The 22,419-nt window shown below is 42.0% G+C and overlaps 1 protein-coding gene across 9 annotated transcripts in view; it reads left to right on the top strand.

Annotated features, from left to right (window-relative positions):
* Positions 1–22,419, top strand: part of SPECC1L (sperm antigen with calponin homology and coiled-coil domains 1 like) — a 140,593-nt gene that overhangs the window by 111,749 nt on the left and 6,425 nt on the right. The window lies entirely within an intron of this gene.

Here is a 22,419-nt window from a genome sequence, read left to right on the forward strand (position 1 = left end):
ATGACAAAGCTAATAAATGTCTGAGCCTGTATATTGAGTGTAATGGACTACAATAGAGGTTCATTTTTAGAACTGGGGTTCTCAACCCCGTGTGTAAAAACCTGTGAAGATTGTGGGGGAAAAGCAGATTCCTGAGAACCACAACTAAAGATTTATAATTCTAACGGTATAAAATGAGACCCTGGGATCTGCATTTTTACAAATACTGCAGGTGATGCATAGATCACACTGAGAATCACACATAGAATAGTGATTAAGACCGTGGATGTGAGTGTCAGGTAAGTTTGAGCGTCACCTCTGCCCCTACTACGTGACTTCATGCAAATTACTTAGCTTCTTTGAGCCTTACTTTTTTCTTCTGTAGAAATGGAGGAGTAACTGAGGCAGTCATGCACATTTTCTAGTTTAATAGATTTTTAAATTATTATTTTCTTTGATGGTAATCGGGTGCTGTTTGGTAATATAAATTCTACATTTTCCCAGACTGCTATGTAAGTTGAATAATTTGAGGTAATTATAAATTACTTCCCATAGGCTATAGAACTTTGCCATGTATAAAGTTGATTAAAAAGTTAAATAATCAAGTTGATTGAGAGGATTCAGGCATTAAATCAGTGGCTCTTAATTCCTTCCCACCTAAATTCTCTGGCTCTGTGATTTTAAGGGACATCATATTGGTTAAAAAACAAAACACAAACCTGGGGGAATGAGAAGAGAGGCTAATTGGGGATGCTTTGAGGAAACCTTCAGGGGGACCTGGAGGTTTTCCCTGCAAACTCCATGCATGCTGCTTAGTTTACAGTGTGGGAATCCCCACAAGAAAACCCTTGAGGCTTAGGTGAATGTAGGCTTTGTTGTGTAGCTGGTTCCAGATGGTTCCCCCATTAAGACTTTTAGAAATGGGCATACCAAAGAATTCCTCTTATCTTTCTGCCGTGTAAAGTGGACATTACACAGATATCCCACACCTATTGCTGCTTTTGTAAGGAAACATTTATTAAGAGGTATTCCAACTGTTTAAAAAAAAAAACACAAATCAATTCAAAAACTTGAAAACTTAATTGAACACCAATAAAAAATTAATTTATTAAAAAAAAACTTAAAAACTTCAATTAATAATTTCAAGTTTTTTTTTCCTTTAGTGGGTACTTACATACAGGAGGAAATATGGAAAACAGAATAGTTAACATACAGAAAGAAAAGCCTTTCTGGACACTAGACAGTCTTCTGCTACAAACCCAATTTCCCCTTTCTTTGCTTCCTATGGACACTTTTGTAATGATATATACGTATGGCTTTTTTGTTTGTCCTGCTTTTGTTTCCTGCAGACACATCTCTATTCTTGCTGTTCAAAAATAGGATGCTGGTTCTTTGATTTCAAAGTCTGTGAGTTAAAACTGGACAGTCTGAAATGCATAATCTTTTTCTAAACAGAAAGATAGATCTGATAGAGCTCTTAATTTGTCAAGAGCCACATAAGCAGCGCCAGAGCCTTTTCCTTATCTAGCTATAAATATGGATGAACATACCCATCCTTTGGAGGCAGCAGTTTGGGACCAATTTTTTTGGTCTCTGACTACTCAGAGTCCGCAGGAAAGGGCAGATTGTGACACTTGACTAGCTCACGAGAGCAGGAACTGTTACGTGACACTCAGCACATACTGCTCTCTCAGGCCCCAAATGCAGCATTAATGCTTGGACCATGCATGCTTTATGTCGTAGGAGCTGTCTCATCAGCAGAGATAGATTCCCTAATACCATATCATCTTCCTTTAACTCTCTTAGGAGTCATCCTAAAATAATTGTGCTAATCACTGTAACTTCATTAACCATCCATTACAAAATAAGCCCTTGTGAGTTTGCCTTTCATCTAACAAATACATTTTCTCTTTTAAATTGTGTCCTGCCACTTATTATTCACTGAAGTCTTAGAATACTAGAATCATTACTGTTGAAAGGACCTTGGCATTCTTATTTACTGTCAGGTTTACAGATGTGGGACTAAAAGCTCCACTGGATAAATGACGGCCTTAAGGCCATCTCATGAGTCCGTGGCATCACATAAACAACCTTCAGCACTATTGCTTTAATGATTAAATCTTCCTTGTTTTTTAAATTAGTGCCTCAGTTTGTACCCATTATGTTTTTATTTTTTCTACGGTTATGCTTTTAAATTTAATTTAAATATGCAGCTAACATTAATAATTCTTAAGTGCTTATAGGGAAAAGTGCTAATCCATTGTTCTATTTCATAACCTCTGTAATTTCTGCTTCCCAGAGGCAACTGCTTTCAGTTCTTCTGGCTGTTTGTTTAGGGATTGACAATATCAGATTGATAAGGAAAATAAGAAAATAATTTTTACTTTCAGTATATATTTTCTTCTAAAACTTATATTCAGCAGCTTCTGCTGTACCATTGTTTTCTTGTCTGGAAAAACTTAATTGAATACAGTCAAGGGGCCTCTAAAGGTTAATTTAAGAGAGCTTTACTTTGGATGAAAAATCTTTTTTTCTGATAAAATGCCAGACCTACAATTGGATTAGTTAATCCAAAGGATAATGAAATCACTTAATCTAGTACAAAATAGTTTTAGTAAACAACAACAAAAAAAGCTTTTAGAACTGCCTGAGGTAATTTAATCTCAAATAAGCATTAAGAATGCACAGTTTTATTGAGGGATTTGGTCACTAATGCTTGGCTAGAGAAGAAAAGATTGTACATGTCTTAAGTGGGGATAGGTGGAGGCAGAGGAACTGACAGACTTGAATGATTTGGAAGTGATGTTTTATGTGCTGTGCTTTGCTTGCTTTCCAGCAGTTTTTCCTGATAAAAAGTAACTTGTTACATACATACTAAGGTGTGTGCCAGATAGTGCTCTGGGTGTTAAAGCAGAATCAGGAGATAAAAAGACGTTTTCTCTTCTCAGGATGATTATGTACTAGTCAGTAAAAATATAGCAGTAATTAAAACTAAATATGAACTTCTGTTTAGGTACAGTATCAGTCTCTACTAGAGAACTATTATTTTGTTTAAAATAGTTTGTGTGTATATCTGTGTGTGTATTTGAAAGTATTGAGAAATAACCTAGGCAGCTAAGACCAATTTGGCAGGAGCCAAAATTGCAGAAAGAACACGTTGAATTGAGCCCTGTATTCACCCCTATTTTTTTAAACCCTTGGTTGGCTAATGAGGCAGAGACCAAACAGAAAGCAGTGGTCCGGAGCTAGACTCTCTGAGTAGGGATGCTAAGGTTCAAATTTAAAGCTACTAAGACAGTCATGATCTGGAGGTCCTAAATCCCAGGGAAAAGACAATGCCAGAGTAGCAAAGTCAGTGCTTGACTTAGCTTTTGCCCTCAAGTTTGCCTGTCCTGTCCTAAGGTGTGCTGAGGTCAGTTTAGATTCAGCAGAAGCTGCTGCCAGGAGGGTAACCACTTCAGCCTCATTTTATTGAAAAATCTCCTTTCCGCATTGAATGGTGTTGGGACCTTTGTCAATTCCTTTGACTATTACACAGTTTATTCACTTATTTCCTTGACTATTTAAAACGTAATGGTTTGTCTCTGGTCTCTTTATTCTACTCTATTCTATAGGTTTGCCTCTGCTGGTACCACACTATTTTTATCGCTGGAGCTATGCAGTAAATTTTGAAATCAGGAAGTATGAGTCCTCTAGCTTTGTTCTTACCTTTTTAAGATTGTCTTGACTATTCAGGGTTGCTTGAGATTCCATATGGATTTTAGGAGGGTTTTGCTATTTCTGAAAAAAAAAAAAAAAAAAAAAATGTCCTTGGAACATTGGTAGAAATTGCATTGAATCTGTAGATTACTTTGGGTAATAACACCACAATAGTATTAAGTCTTCCAACCCATGAATCTGGGGTTTTATCATACAAATCTTTTACCTTCTGTTTTTTTTTTTTTTAAAGAGCCAGGATGCTCTGGTCTTTTTTTTTTTTTTTTTTTTTTTTTTTTTTTTTTTTTTTTTTTTTATGATAGTCACAGAGAGAGAGAGAGAGAGAGGCAGAGACATAGGCAGAGGGAGAAGCAGGCTCCATGCACCGGGAGCCTGACGTGGGATTCGATCCCGGGTCTCCAGGATCGCGCCCTGGGCCAAAGGCAGGCGCCAAACCGCTGCGCCACCCAGGGATCCCAATCTTTTACCTTCTGGATTAAGTTGGTTCCGAATTGTTTTATTCTTTCTGGTGCTCTTGTAAATAGAATTATTTTGTAATTTCCTTTTTAGGAAATTACATTGTTCGTTGGTCATTGTTACTGTATAGAAATGCAGCTGATTTTTGTATATTGACCTTGATTCTGCTACTTTGCTGAATTCATTTATTAAATCTAACTGTTCAGGGTTATCTACATAGAAGACATATCATCTGCAGACAGAGATGATTTTACTTCTTCATCTTCAATATGGATGCCTTTTATTTCTCTTTCTTCCCTAATTGCCCTGGTTAGAACTTCCAGAACTATGTTGAGTAGAAGTAGCAAAAGTAGATGTCCTTGGCTTGTTCTTCCTCAGTGTAGAAAAGAGCTTTCAGTTTTTCACCATTGAGTATGATGTTTGCTGTGGTTTTTTCATATATAGCTTTTTATAGTATGGAGGTAGTTTTCTTCTATTCCTATTTTTCAAGTATTTTTATCATGAAAGGTTGTTGAATTTTATCACATGCTTTTTGTGTATCAACTGAGATCATCACATGGGTTCTTTCCCTTTCATTCTGTTAATGTAGTTAGTATATCACATTAGTTGATTTTTGTATGTTGTGAACCATCCTTGCATTCCAGAAATAAGTCCTACTTGGTCATGGTGTATAATCCTTTTAATGTGCTGCACTAAATTTGGTTTGCTAGTATTTTGTTGAGGATTTTTATATCAGTGTTCATAATGGATACTGGCCTGGAGCATTGTTCTCTGGTAGTATCTTTGCCTGGCTTTGGTTTCAAAGTAATGGTGGCCTCATAGAATGAGATAGAAACTATTTCCTCCTCTTCAGTTTTTTGAGAAGTTCTTTAAATGTTGGGTAGAATTCATCACTGAAGTGATCAGGTCAAGGGCTTTTCTTTACTGGGAGTGTTTTGGTTTGGTTTGATTTGGTTTGGTTTGGTTTGGTTTGGTTTGGTGTGGTTTGGTGTGGTTTGGTTTGGTTTGGGTTTGTTTTTTTTTTTCTTTTTTTTTTCTTTTTTTTTTCTTTTTTTTTTTTTTGGTTACCGATTCAGTTATCTTACTAGTTAAACATCTATTCAGATTTTTTGTTCTTTTTTTTTTTTTAAGATTTTATTTATTTATTCATGAGAGACACAATTTGAGAGAGAGAGAGGCAGAGACACAAGCAGAGGGAGAAGCAGACTCCACACAGGGAGCCTGATTTGGGACTCGATCTCGGGACCCCAGGATCACGCCCTGGGCCGAAGGCAGGCGCTAAACTGCTGAGCCACCCAGGGATCCCAGATTTTCTGTTCTTTGTAATTCAGTCTTGATAGCTTTTGTGTTTCTGAAATTTTCCCATTTTATCTAGTAATCCAGTTTGTTGGCAGACAGTTGTTTATAGTACTGTGTTATAATCCTTTTCATTTCCATAGACTTGGTATAATATTCTCACTTGGTTTCATTTCTGATTTTAGTAATTTGAGGCTTCTCTCTTTTTTCCTGAGTCAATTTAGCTAAAGTTTGTCGATTTTGCAACTTTTGATTTCATTGATTTTTTTTTCTATTTGTCTATTCTCTTTGGTTTATCTCTGCCCTGATCTTTACTTACTTTCTTTTACTAGCTTTAGGTTTAGTTTGTTCTTATTTTTCTGGTTACTTATTTTAAAGTCAGTTTGTTGATTTGAGATCTTTCTTATTTTTTAATATGTAAGAGTTTATTGCTATAAACTTCCCCTAAACTGCTTTCTGTGTGTCCCATAAGTTTTCGTATGTCACGTTTTACTTTTACTTTTCCCTAATTATTTTCTAATTTATCTTGTGAATTCTTCTTTGATCCATTATTTGCTTAAGATAATTTATTTTTAGTGGTAAAGCAACCTTGCATTCCTTGGACAAACTCCACTTAGCTATGATGTATTATCCTTTTTAACAAGTTAAATTCAACTTGCTAAAATTTTGTTTTGAGTTTTAGCATCTGGAGTGCCTGGGTGGCTCAGCGGTTGAGCGTCTCCCTTCAGCTTAGGGCATGGTCCCGGTCCAGGTTTCGAGTCCCCCATCAGGCTCCCTTTGAGGAGCCTGCCTCTCCCTCTGTGTCTCTGCTTTTCTCTGCGTGTCTCTCATGAATGAATAAATAAAATCTTTTAAAAAGTAAATCAAATTTTTGCATATGTGTCTAAGAGATATATTGATCTGCAGTTTTCTTTGTTAATAATCTCTTTACCAGGATTTGGTATCAGTAATGTTGACTGTAGAATAAGTTGGTAGGAATTCTTTCTTCTCTAGGTTTCTGGAAAAGTTTATTTACAGTTGCTATTTCTTCCTTCTTAAATATTTGGTAGAATTCCCCAGTGAAGTCATCTGGTCTGGTTGTCTTTGTAGGAACATTTTAACTACAAATCCAGTTGCTTTAATAGAGACATAGGGCTATTCAGATTATCTATTTCTTCTTGAGCGAAGTTTGGCTGGCTGTGTGTTTCAGGGAATCTATTCATTTCATCTGAGTTGTAGAATTTATTGGCATAATGTTCATAATATTCCTTTCTTATAGGTACCAGTAGACTCTGAAGTGTTGTTTCTGCTCTCATTCCTGATAATGCAACTTGTGTATTTTCCCTTTTTTCCTTATTAATCTAGCTAGAGGTTTATAAAATTTATCTTCTCAATGAACCAGTTTTTTAATTTATTTTCTTTATTATTTCTGTTTTTCTGTCTCATTGCTTTTTTTCTCTGGCCTTTATTATTTACTTACTTCTGCTTACTAATCAGGTTTTATTTGTTCTTTCTCTTTAGTTTCTTATGGTAGAGTTGTCATCATTTGAAGCTTTTCTTCTTTTCTGCTGTAGACACTTCTTGCTAGAAATGTTTCCCCTAAGTACTCATTTGGTGGCATCCCACAAATTTTGATTTTGATTCATTTTCATTCAGTTCAAAATACTTTTCTGTTTTGATTTTTTCTTTGATCAGTGGATTATTTAGAAGTATTTCATTTAGTTTCCAAACACTTGAGGATTTTTCAGAGATCTTTCTGTTACTGATTTCTAACTTATTTTGATTGTGGTCAGAGAATGTACTTTCTTATGACTTGGATCTTTTTAAATTTATTGAGACTCATTTTGTGGCACAGAATATGACTACCATTTAAGAAAATGCTAATCTGCTGTTGTTGGAGAAAGGCTCTATAAATGTTAATTAGATACCATTCATTGACTATTGATCATATCTTCGTATCTATTTTCTAGCTACGTATTCTATCAATTTTTGATAAAAGGCAACATTACAGTCTTTTGATTATAGTTGTAGATTTCTCTATTTCTCCTTGTAGTTTTAACAATGCATTTTTTTCTTAATTTTTATTTATTTATGATAGTCACAGAGAGAGAGAGAGAGAGAGAGAGAGGCAGAGACACACACAGGCAGAGGGAGAAGCAGGCTCCATGCACCGGGAGCCCAATGTGGGATTCGATCCCGGGTCTCCAGGATCGCACCCTGGGCCAAAGGCAGGCGCCAAACCGCTTGTGCCACCCAGGGATCCCAACAATGCATTTTAAATTATTACTGGTACTTAAATATGAAGAATTATGTCGTCTTGAGAAATTTACCTCTGCCGTTATAAAATGACCTTCTTTATCCCTGAGAATATTCTGTGCTGTGAAATACTTTCTTTATATTAATATAGCCAGTCTGTCTTTTTCTTGATTATATTTAATGTGCTATACATTTCTCTAGTGTGTGTACTTCTTGCAGGTAGCACATGGTTGAATATTACCATATTTTTAAAGTTATTCTTCTAGTGAGTCTTCTGAGGATTACAATACACATCTTATCCCCGTTGATTTAAGGTTTTTCTGCCTTAATATGGTGAAATATAGCAACTTTTTCTCCAGTGCAACTTTTTCTTCCCTTTTCCTTTGTGCTATTATTATCATATGCATTATATTTGTGTTATAAACCCAGTAGTACAGGGTTATAATTATTGCTTTACTCAGTATTACTTTTTTTTTTTTTCTTAAATAAAAGAGGAAGACAGATGCGAGCAATTTTAGGCATGAGGGCTATAGACTCCCTGTTCTTACCTGAAATTATTTGCCTTTGATTAATTCCCAGAGCCCTGAAATTATTATTTTTGACAATTTTGTCCAGTTTTATATTTGTTTTTTACAGGGAGGAATTGTGGACCTCTCTTCCCCCACAGCTGGAAGTTTCCTTGCATGCTTCCTTTTTGGATTTCTTTTCCCCCCACCCTCTTTCACTAAGCAACAACAACAAAGGAACACTTAGCCTTTCTTCTCCCAGAATTGTGTGTCCCCGTGGACTGAAGAATCAGTAGAGTAAGAACTAGTGGACAGATAAAAATAGCTCAGTCTCCCACAGCTTCCTTTGAAATATTAGACTGCCTGTAGACAAGTAGGAGAAAAGGAAGTTCTCTTAATAAATTTATGAAGTGTTCATATGATACGTGCTAGTGTCTACCTGGGTAGCCCAGGCTTCTGGCGTTTGCCACATTCCCTCAGGCCACTGCATTTCCAGCATTCTGAAACTTGTGGGGTGAGTGGGATTCTTTGTAGAAAGTAGCTTTCCTAACCTGAAAAGCTCAGATTTCTTGTAATTCCTCTTGTTCGCTGCATGCTGAGACAGGGAATAGAGAAGTGTCCCCTGCACACGCAACCCCCGGCCCCTGGTCTATCCAACACTGTCCAAATGGTATTTCTATTGATACTCCCATTCCTTTTCGGCGAGGTCTTCAATCTCACAAGCCAGAAACATCATGGAGTGCCTCTTCCCCTCCAGTCCTTCCTTCCCTGTCTTCCCTCTCCATTTTCCTAGCGCCCTGTCTTCATGATACCAGTTAGAACTGAGGCAGGGGAGGGTGGAATGAGAGAGATCAGGAAAGCCGGGAGTGCCGCCAATAAATAGAGTGCAGTTAAAATAATACATTTGGAATTCCTGATAGTCAACGCAAAGCTTAGATGGTTTCATTTCCTCTTCTATAACTGGAATCTTAGGTCACAGGAATGACTTCCCAGAGTTAAAAAATCAAAAAGGTGCAGGCAGTAGATAAGGGTTTTGATCGGAATTAAATCTAGATTGAAAGTCTAAATTCTTTTTTAAATTTTACATTGTCAGTTTGGTTGGAAACTTAAGTTTCATGCAGAAAGATCTTATTGTTTGTAAATACCACTGTGTTCCAGGGGTTAAAAATACTTGAACAAAGGGAAAGGGAATGGCAGGTTTGTTGTAGTCCTACCCGTTCTTTATGTGGACTTCCATATACTCACCCACTCTCTCCAGGCAGCTTCTCACACCTGCCACACCTGCCACAGCCTGGTCATTCATTCTGTGCCTTCTTGTCCAGGAAGCTAGCAGCAGCCTGGCATGAAGTTCACATGTCCACCGAGAGCTCACATCTCAGGGCTCTTCACAGGCCTGTGTCCTCTGATGCACACGGTGGAGGTTAGGCAGATGGCCTCATGGTCACAGTGTAGTAAAAGAGTGGTTTCCTGTTTTCAGGGGATTCCCTTTAATGCCAAACATAGCAGCTGGGAAACAAAGTTTTCCCAGAATCACAATGTACTTCTTGAGTTCTGTTTAAACATAATTTGACAGCCACTGTTAACATCTATTTACAGAAATGTCAAAGCTATAATTTTTTTTAATTAATTGCATAATACCATTACAATACATTAGTTTGATCAGCGATCTTGTGTGCCTTAGGTGACACTACCTAGTCAAGATTTATCTCCCTCCCCCCCACACTGACACCAGTTCTTAAGTGCTGATGTTTACTTTTCTCATTGAGAGCATCATTCAGAGCTGCATTTGGGGCCCGTGAATGTGCAAGGATACTCAGGCATGGTGGGCTGCACACGGCGATAGCAGTCTCACGGGTTCCTGTCATGGTTCCATTGACAGAATGGGCCTGTGGAAGTGCGAGAAGCGAGAGGGACCTGACGAGTTTGCACGGATCCGGAGAGGCCTGTCCTCCTCTGTCCGTACCTCAGCAGTCTGCTCCTCTTCCCCTCATCCTTTCCCCATTGGACTCCCAGCCACAGAGAAGACCTGCTGAATGTAGGAAACGGTTGATTGTCAGTGTTCTTGGTTAGCTGTAAGATGATGGTCTCACAAGTTCATTTGCTTAGATAAAATTTGAAGTACTTAATTTGAATTAACACCCACAATTCCACTCTCAGAAGTTGGAGAACATCAGACTTGCAGTGACCCCTGGGAGTCCTGCAGATGGAGGTTTGACTTCTTAGGTGATGGGATTGCAAATCAGAGAAGTGTCAGGCTTGCCTGAGATCATACATCTGGGCCCCCAAACACCCAGCCCTGTGTTCTCTCTACTGACCATCCTGCCTCCCTAGCAGGGTCCCAGGCTCTTCACTAAGTTTCCAGTAAATGGGTATTTTTATTATGAGTAATGCTGAGAAATAGAAGAGAAATCAAATAAGTAACATTTTCAGGAGCTGCTTAATTATTTTGCTAAAAGCAGAATCATTAAATTATCTGGGTCAAATAATCTTTATGTATCAGATAGCACACACGGTCCTTTACTGCCTTACATCATGAGAAAATTGTGTGTGTGTGTGTGTCTTTGTGTTTCATTCACTTTGGATGGGATGCCAGCATAACAATATGAAGTCTACAGAGGAGTTGAAATTTGACAGGTTAATTTTATTATATACATGATGCTCTGGCTTTTCACAAATGAGTTTAGCCTGAGGTCATTCAGGAAATTTAGGGTGACCTCTCTGTTTGTAGAAGCAGGTAATTTGTAAAGATGCTCTATTGCTGCCTCGTGATATATAATTATGGAAAGGGTAATTAACCATTAGATACTGGAGGGAGGAGGAAAGACACACTAGTTTCCTTTACAAATGGGCTCTTTAGATTCAGGAGAAAGGAGGCTGGTCTGGTTACCTACTGCTACATACATAACAAACAGCACCCCAAAAGTTAATGGCTTAAAATAATGATGACATTTATTTTGCTCATAAATCTATAGGCTTACTGGGGACATCTCCGGTCTACTCCATTCAGCTTCATCTGAGGCTCCTTCCCTCATCATGTCTGGTGGCTGACGGTGGCTGAGATTTTCTCTGGGCCGGGACCAGAAGCCTACACGCAGCCTCTCCCTGTGGCCTGGGCTTCCTCACAGCATGCTGGCTGTGTTCCAGGGCAAATGTCCCAAGAGAGAGAGATGAGCAAAAACCCCTCATTTTTTTTTTTATGACTTAGGAGTCACGCAACATCTCTTTCTGCCACATTCTGTTAGTCGAGTCAGTCACAAAGGCCTGTCCAGTTGCAAGAGGAAGGGAGCTAGATTCCACCTCCTGATGGACGCAGCAAGGTTCTAGAGAGGATATAGGGCCAGAAATACTACTGCTGTGGCCTTTTTTGAAAAATCCAATCTGCCACAGAGACTGTTGTCTTTTATTTAAGTAGAGCAGCTAATAACAGGACACTAACCTGGCATACCCTTATAATGATATTTTTTAAAAATACTGCCTCACAGGTGAGAGGGAACCTGGGTAGAGTAGGGACAGTCTGGCGAAGAAGTCCACCTTACGAAAGCTAGATGTGTTTGCCTGTACAGTTCTGCGTACCAAATCACTTGGCGTCCTGAGAACTCAGGGACGTGACCGTCTTCCTTCTCAGAGCCCACCCAGGGTGTGAGTGCCATCGGTCACTTGAACTGTCTGGTTCCGCCGTGGTTTAACTGTGAACCGCTTCACAGTTACAGCACTGTGAAACACTAGGAAGTACAAAGCTTAAAAACGGAGAGAACCTAGGTGGGCAGCTAAATGTGTTTGTGGCCCTGGGATCCCTTGTTTTAAAAAAACAGTTGCATTGAGGTAGAACTGACATATAATCAGCTGCACATATTGAAAGTTTACAATTTGATGATTTTTGACATATATATATATGCCTGTGAAACCATCCCCACCCACAGTGAGTATATCAGTGTCCGTAGAAGATTCCTTAAGCCTCTTTGTACCCCCTTCGTCCTACCTTCTCCCACCGCCACCCCCCTGGCAACCACGATCTGCTATCACTGTGTAGTGTTTGCATTTTTATAATTTCATATAAATGGGACAATAGTGTGTATAATTTGGGGAGGGTTCTGGCTTCTGTCACTTAGCATAATGATTGTGAGATTTATTCATATTGTGTATATCAGTAATTCATTTCCTTTTTTTATTCTGAAGAGCAAGTCCATTTTATGGAGACATCACCATTTGTTTATCCGTTCAGCTCTTGTTAGACATTGGGTAATCTCCAGTTACTGCTTTTAAGTAAAGCTCCTGTGAATATTCATGTGCAGGGAGTTTGCACAGACATCTAAAAAATGGATTGGCTGGATTATGTGGTAGGTATAGGTGTCACTTTTTTTTTTTTTTTAAGATTTTGTTTATTCATGAGAGACACAGAGAGAAGAGCAGAGACATAGGCAGAGGGAAAAGCAAGCTTCCTGCGGGGAGCCTGATGTGGGACTCGATTCCAGGACCCTTGGGATCATGCCCTGAGCAAAAGGAATGCTTGACTACTGAGCCACCCAGGTGTCCCTAAGTGTCACTTTTTAAGAAGCTGCCATACTATCTTCCAGAATGGCTGCACCAGCAGTGTGCGACAATTTCAGTTCCTTTACATCCTCACCAAGACTTTGTGCAGTCTGCTTCAGCCACTTGAATAACTGTGTGGTGATACCTCATCATGGTTTTAATTTTCCAGTCGCCTGGGAACTAATGGTGTTGAGCATCTTTCCTTGTGCTTTTTTTTTTTTTTTTAATTTTTATTTATTTATGATAGGCACACAGTGAGAGAGAGAGAGGCAGAGACACAGGCAGAGGGAGAAGCAGGCTCCATGCAGGGAGCCTGATGTGGGATTTGATCCTGGGTCTCCAGGATCGCGCTCTGGGCCAAAGGCAGGCGCTAAACCACTGCGCCACCCAGGGATCCCTCCTTGTGCTTATTTGCCATCCCTGTATCTTCTTCACTGAGGTGCCTGTGCACAACCAGAATGGTCAAGTACAAGGAAGGATATGATGCAGTCTAGAGCATGACCTTTGCCCTCAAGGAACTTTCAAAATTATTTCTGAAACATAATAATATTTCCAGGCCTTTTAAAATGATGCCTTTTCCTGGGCATAATTTAACCTTTTTAATGACTCAGATTTGTAATCATAAGCATTCATGACTGTACTGTGTAGAATCGTTTTGACTAGCCTTTATATTTATACTTTTGCTGCATCACATCCTTCCTTGTGACCCTCAACCCTCTCTATCTGGCTGTATCCTAATGTGTTTTAGAGCAAGAAACCACAAAAAGTGCTTGTAACCAACTTGCATGCAAAACAAAACCAGAAAAGTCAGTATGGGGTCAGGAGTAAAGTGCCACACACAAGGCCCTAATGGAACGCAGGTTCCTCCCCTCCCTCGTAACAGCATCATGTTCTCCCACTGGTGGTATCTGATGATATTTGGTCCAGAGTAAAGTGTTTCACCATTTCCCTTCACATTTACTGCACTAATGGGAAGGTAAGGGGCGCCTGGGTGACTCAGTTGGTTAAGTGCCTGTCTTTGGCTCAGGTCACAATACCAGGGTCCTTGGGATTGAGCCCTGCATCGGGTTCCCTGCTCAGTGGGGAGCCTGCTTCTCCCTCTCCCTCTGCCCATCCGCCTGCTTGTGTTCTCTTACACTCTCTGTCAAATAAATAAAATCTTAAAAAATAGGGGGGGGGTGGTAAGTAAACCACTGAGTTTGGCTGTAGGAGAGGGTGGTTCCATAGGTGTGATACCTGTTTTGAAATGTTTTGCCATTTTCCCTTGCCAAAATGGTAGATGTAGAAACAAATACCCTGACAGATTTAAAAGAACACTTTAATCCCTGCCATAAGCAATAAGATAAGTTCATCTTAAGGTGAGTATACGCTTGAGCATCCCTTTGCTCAGATCATTTCCTTCCCAAGCTACTGAAAGACCACAGCCACTTCACAAACAGGCAGCCTTGCACTTCAGTGTTCTGGGTCAGACCAGATACATTCCCTATGAAAGGGAGGTGCCATGCTGGGGAAGACCAGTAGTCCTTCTAGGCTCATGTTCTGTCTAGGTATGTATCAGAGAGTGTTCTGAGGGGCAGGAGATTCTCCCCTGAAATGTGAGTACCGAGAGGATAATGATGCAATCAAATGCCCCCTGCTAAGGGCCCACTACCAGTGCAGTGGTCTAAATCTTTGCTCTGTGTAGAATTAATAGTGTCTTGTGGTCTCCGTGTGGTAGTATCCTTCTGTGCAAGAATTACATTTTTCAAATTTAAGGTATTTGGGTGAGTCTAGGTATACTTAGTGTCTATCCTTCATGCTTAAGTGCTGTCTTCTAGCAGCCCTCATCTTTAGAAGCTGAAGCTTTTTTTTTTAAAGACCTACCTCCATACTGAACCTTTCAGATCCTCTGGACTCTTTTTCCCCCTGAATTTCTCTACTTTCCCTCAGAGCTTTCTTAAACGAGCACATTATTCAGCAGTATTCAACAAACCTTTGTGAAGTGTCTGAAGAGTGTGCTAGATCTTCAGGTCAGTGTTTGGCAAGAATATGCCTGAAACAGGGAAATTAAGTCATATAAGTGCTATTTGTTGCAATAGGCACAGGGAGAGCTGTAACAGAAGCCTGTGTGACTGTCACAGAGCCATCAGATCTTTATCTCCGGCCCAGATAGCAAGTGTCCTGAAGTTCCAGGTGTGAACTAGTAGAGTAGACAGCAAGTGTCCTGAAGTTCCAGGTGTGAACTAGGTGTGAACGTGGAACCAGCATGGCTGGCTTCTGGTACTCCAGGGCTTCTCCTGGGCGGGAACAGAAGTCTGCTGTCTCACACTTATTTGTGGTCTAGAACGTGGGATCAGCACTATCTTGGGGGAGGTAGGAGAAGGGGACAGGATGTGCCAAGCTCCAGCCAAAGGCACTGTTTCATGTACTTCACAGACTCTGTCTTAGTAAATCCTCATAATTGGGTTATCTTTCCCATTTTGCATACGAGAGAGTGCAGATTTCTCCAGGTAAACTGCCCCCACAGTCTTGGAACTATTAGGGAGTGGCCCCAATATTCAAAGCCCAGGTCAGCGGGACTCTAAAACCCATGATACTTCTATAACACCACTCTGCTTTTCCAGAGCGGTGGCTTTCACATCGGTATAAAGAATTTCCTAAGACTTAAAAAAGGAGGAGCACAGTCAGCCTTGCAAGGTAAAGAGCTTATTCCTGTCATCTTTTCTCAGAGAAGGTATTTGAATAGGGTCTTTGTGTGAGCCATGGCTTCTTACATGGGGCAGCTTTCAAGGCCCACACCACCCAGATTGGCCTGCATCCATCTGTTTCAGAGCCTGAGTACAAAATTGGTGGCATTTGTTTTAAGGATAAACTAAGGGAAGCCCTCCTGTGGATGTTTTGGAGTGCCTGATTTTCTTGCCATCAGACACACAAAATCTCAGGAAAGTTGTTGGGGGTTAGGACGAGAAGATACAGCTTCTCTCCTCCTCCACCAAGCCCTTCCCCAGAGCACAAGCCACGGTAAATGTCGCTTGAGGATTGCTATGAGTGTGTCTCCTTTAGTTCAAATTGCATTTTAGTGAGTAATAACCCCTGCCAAGGCTAAACTAAATCTAGAAAAGGCAGGACTAATTCCTAATCTTCTCATAAGACTACTCACAACATGCCCAAGGCTCATGAATCAGTTATGACCTAGCCAGCAATTCTGGCCTACTGTCCATTCCTAGTGGCAGTTTTCCTAAATTTTCAAAAAAAACAGGCATCCTAGTTCCTGCGAAAAGTCTCCCTTTGGAAGGGTTTATGGGAATCATGGGGACTTAATCTCATCTCTTAGGGTGGCATTTGCTAACTTATCCTGAATTGTTCCCCCAAAATAGGTTCATTTGACTAAAACAATTTATAGCACATTAAACCCAAAATGTAATTATACTTTAAATTTTGTTTTTGTGAAGCTTCAGTATAGTTGGAGCTGTATCTTAGAAGTATGCTTGCTACTTTGGGCAGCATCATTGTGGTTAAATCTGGCTACCTCACCCAAGGAACCATGGTGGCCTCGCTCCTGTGACTTTGGAATGACCGTACACAGAGAATGCTGTATCATGTTCCTTTTTGGTTACCGCAGTTACTCAGTTTATCCTAGAGGTGAGGGGAGCAGCTTGATACCCTGCCTCCTATGTTCAGCTACTTGTTTGTTTTTAAGAATTTTTTTTTTTAAGTAGGGCCATAAAAATTCCCATAAAACCCACTCTTGAGTCGTTACATTTAAGCAATGTATGTTGAGTGCACACTCGAGGATAAGTTGGTTCCTTATGAGATTTACTCAGTGTATAGAGTTTATTGAGCATGAACTACTTCAGAACATCTGCCAGTTGTTTTTGTTTTGTTTTGTTTTACTGTGGTAAAACAGACGTAACCTAAAATTTTACCATTCCAGCCATTTTTTAGTTCACAGTTCAGGGGCATTAAAGTACATTCACAGTATTATGCAGCTATCACCACTGTCTAGTTCCTGAACTTTTCTTTACCCCAAAGGGAAACCCCCATCCCCATTGGCAGTCACTCTGTATTCCCAGCCCCTGCCATCACTCATCTGCTCTCAGTCTCTGGATCTCACTGGTTTGGATACTGCATATAAATGGAGTCATGCAATATGTGGCCTTTGTGTCTATCTTTCTTCTAGCTAGACACAAAGAATGTTTCAAGATTTATCCACGTTGTAACATGTATCAGCACTTCATTTTCTTTAATATTATATTGTATGGACATACCACACTGTGTTTATCTATTTTCTTCCTTGGTAGATGTTTGTTGCTCGGTTGTTTCCATATATTGGCTATTGTGAATAATGCTGCTGTGAACATTCCTGTGCAGGTATTTGTTTCAACACCGGTGTTCACTTCTTTTAGATGTATGCCTAGAGTGGACATGCTAGGTCACCTGACAGTTCTCTGTGTGACTTACCAAGGAACTGCCACAGCAGCTACAGCATTTTACATTCCCATCAGCAGTGTGCAGTTCTCATTTCTTTACATCCTTGCCAGCACTTGTTATTCCATTTTGTAAAATAATGTGTGTCCTGTTGGGTATGAAGTGGTAGCTCTTGATGGTTTTATTTGCACTTCCTCCTGACTGATGGAGTTGAGTGTCTTCTTGTGTGCTGTTAGCCATCTGTCTGTCATCTCTGGAATAATATCTGTTCACATCCTTTGCCGATTTTGCATTTGGGCAGTTGGGTTGTTTGTCTTTCAGTTGGGTTGTTGAGTTGTAGTTTGGTTTTTCATGGAAATTTTCAGATACCCCCTAAAGTAATGAGAGTGGAAAAGGGATCCTGTGCACACATCCCCCAGGCACAAGTCATTGCACACAGTCCTTGAACTCTCCACCCCCCACCTGGAGGTTTCCAGAACAATTCCCAGCTATTGAATGTCCTCTCACATTTAGTTTAAACTTCCCAGTTGAAGTATGGTTTTATAGTTGGTTTGCTAGAATTAAGGTCTAGATAAGGTTCACACATTGCATTTGGATAATATACTCCTTTTAAGTCAATCTAGAAAATATACCCTCTACCTCACCCCCTCCCCTTCAGTTTGTCTTCTTGAAGGAACATGTATCTTACAGAACTACGTCCCTGTGTTGTTCTCTCTGGTATAAGCTGAAGATAGCACTAGAAGTTAGATCTGATTCCAGTTTCAGTGTTTGGCAGAAACACCTCAGCTGTGGAGTTGTGTCCGGCTCTCCAGGTAGAGCAGAGCAGGACCGGTTCTCTCAGGTGGCACTGGCCACTTATCATCGTTCTTGCCAAGCGACGCGTTTCCTTTTCTGCCAATCACTCTTGCTTCATTATAATTCCTCCTCATAGGCACACTCCTTTGTCAGCTGTTTAATGGCTTTGCTGTGCAGTTTGGTCAGGAAAGTTCCATGTGGTGCTTGCTCCTCTCCCTTGATTTCCTAGCACTGGGGATCGTGAGTGGTTTCTAGCTGGGCTGGGTGTGCTTCTGTGAGCATCGCCATGGACTCCAAATTTGACCTTTTCAATGTTCCCATCTGCTGCATTTGTACCCATCAGTCTTCAAATCAGTGGTCCTGGCTCAGGTCATCAGGAGACCTTTAAAGAAAATAATGTCCAGACAGCTGGGTCGGCCTCTGAGGTAGACCTGAGCATGCTGCTTTGAGAAGGCTTTGCAGGTGATTCTGTTGCACAACAAAGATGGAAGGTCCTTGTTGGAACCTCCTCTCTGACAAGGGGCATAAGATGCAGGGCCGGGTCCTCAGCATTGTCGACTCACCCTGGGCTGTCTGCCCTGGCTTCCTTCCTTGCTCCCATGTTACCCCGTAGTTCCAACACCTGGACTTCATGATGAGCAAGGCTCACGGATGTGTGCTGCCTGCCCTCCCCTCCCCGGCTCTTTCCTCCCCTCCCCTGACCTAAAGCAAAGCTTGGCTAAACTTCATAAAGGAGACAGCACTAAAGTCCCCAGGGAAACACCCTTAGATCTGCAGCCAGAGTGGACCTGCCAGTTTACACCGAGGCAGCCTTGGGCACCAAGTAGGTTTTGCTTGTTAACTTCCAGAGTCTTCTGGGGCCTTCTGTATTTAACACTACCAGGAGTGGTAAATACTGTCTTTTGATGTCTTTCTCCCTCTCTTTTATTTTTATTTTATTTTATTTTAATTTTAATTTTTAAGTTTTTATTTATTCATGACAGAGAGAGAGGCAGAGACACAGGCAGAGAGAGAAGCAGGCTCCATGCAGGGAGCCTGACGTGGGACTCTATCCCAGGTCTCCGGGATCACACCCCGGCCTGAAGGCGGCGCCAAACCGCTGGGCCACCCAGGCTGCCCAATCTCTCTCTTTTAGACATCACATCCCCCTTCCATACCACCCAGAAAAAGGTCCCCCCATCTACTTTTCAGATTTCCCTCCAGACCTTGCCCCCATGGTCTGGGGCTGAGGCAGTTGGCTAGGGGTTTTGTTTCTAATGCACTTGTACCTCTTGAAGGCTGGGCTGTGACCCCCCAGCAGGTGGCATTCCCAGCATCTTCAGTCATGGGAAGGACTCTGCCTCTCTGCCTGTGTTTGGGCCAGTGACACCACTGTCAACTGTTGAGACGGGCCTAAGGAAATCGGTGTGAGCAGGAGGGTGAATCATGGTGTTTGGCTTCTTGCCCTATGCCCATAAAAGTGGCATTTCCTTAAATAGATCAGAACCTTAATAACTATTTAAATAACATGTGGTATTTGGGGGTGTATTTTATGGCCCTTAATTAAACAGACAAATTAAAACATTTCTAAGATGTTTTATGACTTTTTTCATCTTTTTCTGTGGAGATTTGTGTAACGTTTTCTGTCTCTTTCTCCACCCCTCAGCGCTCAGTGTGTGCAAGGGCACATGAGAGTGGGCCACCTGAAGGCCGCATCTGATCTTAAGTCCTAGGAGCAGGAGAGGGATTGTGGCTCAGCTCCGGAAGGAGCAAGTGGGAAACGCCCAGCCAGTCCTGTGGAGGGGTGGGAGGCGTTGGGCGATTTTATGAGTCTAGGTCTGTGTTTTTATGATAGTGGAAAGGACAGCAGATGGGCTTGTGAAGCAGGCCACGTCCATCTGCCCCATCAGATCTCTCAGTGGACATTTCCTGGATGGGAGGACGTGCGCCTCAGTTGAGTCTGTGCTGAAAGCTTTCTTGAACTTTTGTTCCTGCACATATCATAGCCCTCTTGTTCTTGTCCGCCTAATCCAAACATAGACTTATCTGGGAGAGTAGAAAAGCCCTGAATTGACCTGAAAACCAAGTGCAAAATCTGAATTTATTAATTAGAAACTTGCATTATAATTACTAGTATGTTCCATTGACTCTATTAAAAAGAAAATTATTTTCTTCCTAGAGAGCTTGGCACCATTGCCTGTGAAGAATGACCAGTAGAAAGTCCTTCCATTAGTGTGCATATTCACCTCAAAACATCATGTTTTGGGCTTTAAGAGTAGTTTATTTTAAAGGTATTGGGTGGCCTGCGGAAGAAGCTGTCTGTGTAGGGGTGAGGCCCTTGACCCTGCCGCAGCCCTGCACTGATCTGCAGAGTGTAAATGGGTCCTTCTGCCCAGAGGGAACTGCACATAGGCTTTACCATTAAAGACTCTCCTTAGGCATCGAAAATGCCACTTTTTAAAAATAAAGAGGCCACTCCTAGACAACCTTTGTGAGAGAAACATGTCAAAAAGCATATCTGTGAATGTCAAGACCATTACAGATAATTGAACTTTGTGATGAAGTGGCTTCTTAAAACTAAATTAATAGCTGCAAAAGTAAGAGCTCCAGAGAAGCCAGGGGACCTTTTCTGTCTTCCCATCTGGATTTTCTAGCACTCTTTTTGGCCTCAGAGAACAAGCTTTGTTGTTTACATAGACTTTTCTCTGTTCAGTCTGCATTATTTCCTAGTAGTTTGCTTTTTTCAGCCCTGAGCATCAGAAACAATGAAACAAGAGGTAAGATGGGGAGCAGAGGGGGTGCAGGCCCTGCGCTGCTGTGGTGGCAGGGGCTGGCGGTGGTGGCAGCCTTCTCTGGGGCCTGCTTTCTCATTCTCAGCATTTTTCCACCTCCCTTGAGGCCCTGGCCTCATTTTCCCCCAAGGTCTCTCTGGAAGGCTGAGGAGGTGGAGGGATGGTGGCAGAGCATGCAGAGGTCTCACTTGGGTTCGGTACGGAGTGGCCTCTCTGTCCTCTGCTGGGTACAGCACCCAGACTGGCTCCCTCCAGCTGGGGGAAGAGTGACACCCGCCAGCCTGCCCGGGCTGGGACTTTGTTTTGATTTGGAAGTTTGGCTGTCAGGTACTTCAAAGTTAACTCCCCCTACCCTGGAACCCACGAAGCCATTGTTTCCTCATTGTTTAAATTTCTTTGGCATGTTTTGTAAATGAAGTCACTGCTCAGCCTGGAGGTTCCAGGCTTGAGGTTGGGTTTGTGTTAAGGAAGCTAGGGAAGGCTGGGGTTCCCACAGCTGGGGAGCTGGGGCGCAGTCGTTTCCTCTGGTGCAGGAGCCTTTGCCTCGTGGTGTGGGGAGGCCAGGCACGTAGGCGGCTCTGCCAGACGCCCGCCTTTCAGCTGGAGAGGGGGCTGCGGCGGCAGGAAATGGAGATTTGTTTTCCTCCAGAAATGAATGTAGCCTCTGGGGGCAAGGGTTGAGAGTCCTCAGCAGCCACATGTTGCCGTTTGCCTTGCACAGGGCTTGGACACGATAAGAAGCTGCTTGCCCTGCCATCCATGCGATGGTACGCTGTGCCCTCGGCTCTTTGATCAGGGTGCTTGTCATGAGATCTAGTTGGGATGCTAGGAGGAGCCTGGACGGGCTTTGGACAAGCCTGAGTTTGAATAACCACGCAGATCAGCTCTGGAACCTGGGCCTCCTTGAGCCCCAGCCTTCTTACCTAAAACTGCTCCTGGGTAATGGAATTAAAATGACACCCTGTCCTCCCTGCTGCCAGCCCAGCACCTTGGACAGGTCACTTCCCTTCGCTGGTTCCAGTTTCCTCCCAGATGGCACAGAGGCCCCTGGCTGGCTGCTTCCTGAGATTCAGATGAGATGAAAGAGGCCAGTTTGCTATGGCAGCAATCAGCAGTGACTGTCGGACACCTCTGGTTGCACGGCGCCCTCGCAGGAGGGGTGACTATCATCGTCCACTGGAGTGAGGGCCTGTGGAGAATGAGACAGGAATGCTTGTTTGGACTGTGTCTTCACACCAGGAAGTGTGAGGACTACAGGCTGGAGGCAGGGAGGACCTGCAGGCCCTGGTGACGGGGTTGGGGGTGGGGGGGGTTGCTCTTAGAGGCTGAGTCAGATGGCCCTGAAAGCTTACTGAGACCTTCCCTGTGACTCTTGGCAGGTTTGCATCCTTTTGTGCTTTAATCTGGTAATTTTTCTCACCACAGTTTATGAACAATGCTTTCAGGCCAGATAGGCGAGACCGTCCACCCCAGATAATCAGGTTACAGAGGGGAAATGACCTCTGGAATAACTGCCCACAGAGCTGCTGCCTTTTTGAAGACTTGTATTTGAGTAGAAGCCCCCCACACAGGGCAGCATTCTGAGTGTCTGCAGTCAGGGGTCAGACCAATCATTTTGATGATGAAGCTGATGAGAAGTTCAGCCCTGTGCACTTCCACACTCCTTGCTGCTTTTGTAAGGGGACTGACGGAGCACTGGGAGTCTGGACTGAGGCTGTCTTCCTGGA

Source organism: Canis lupus, chromosome 27, assembly GCF_048164855.1.
Source record: "Canis lupus baileyi chromosome 27, mCanLup2.hap1, whole genome shotgun sequence".
NCBI lineage: Eukaryota > Metazoa > Chordata > Mammalia > Carnivora > Canidae > Canis > Canis lupus.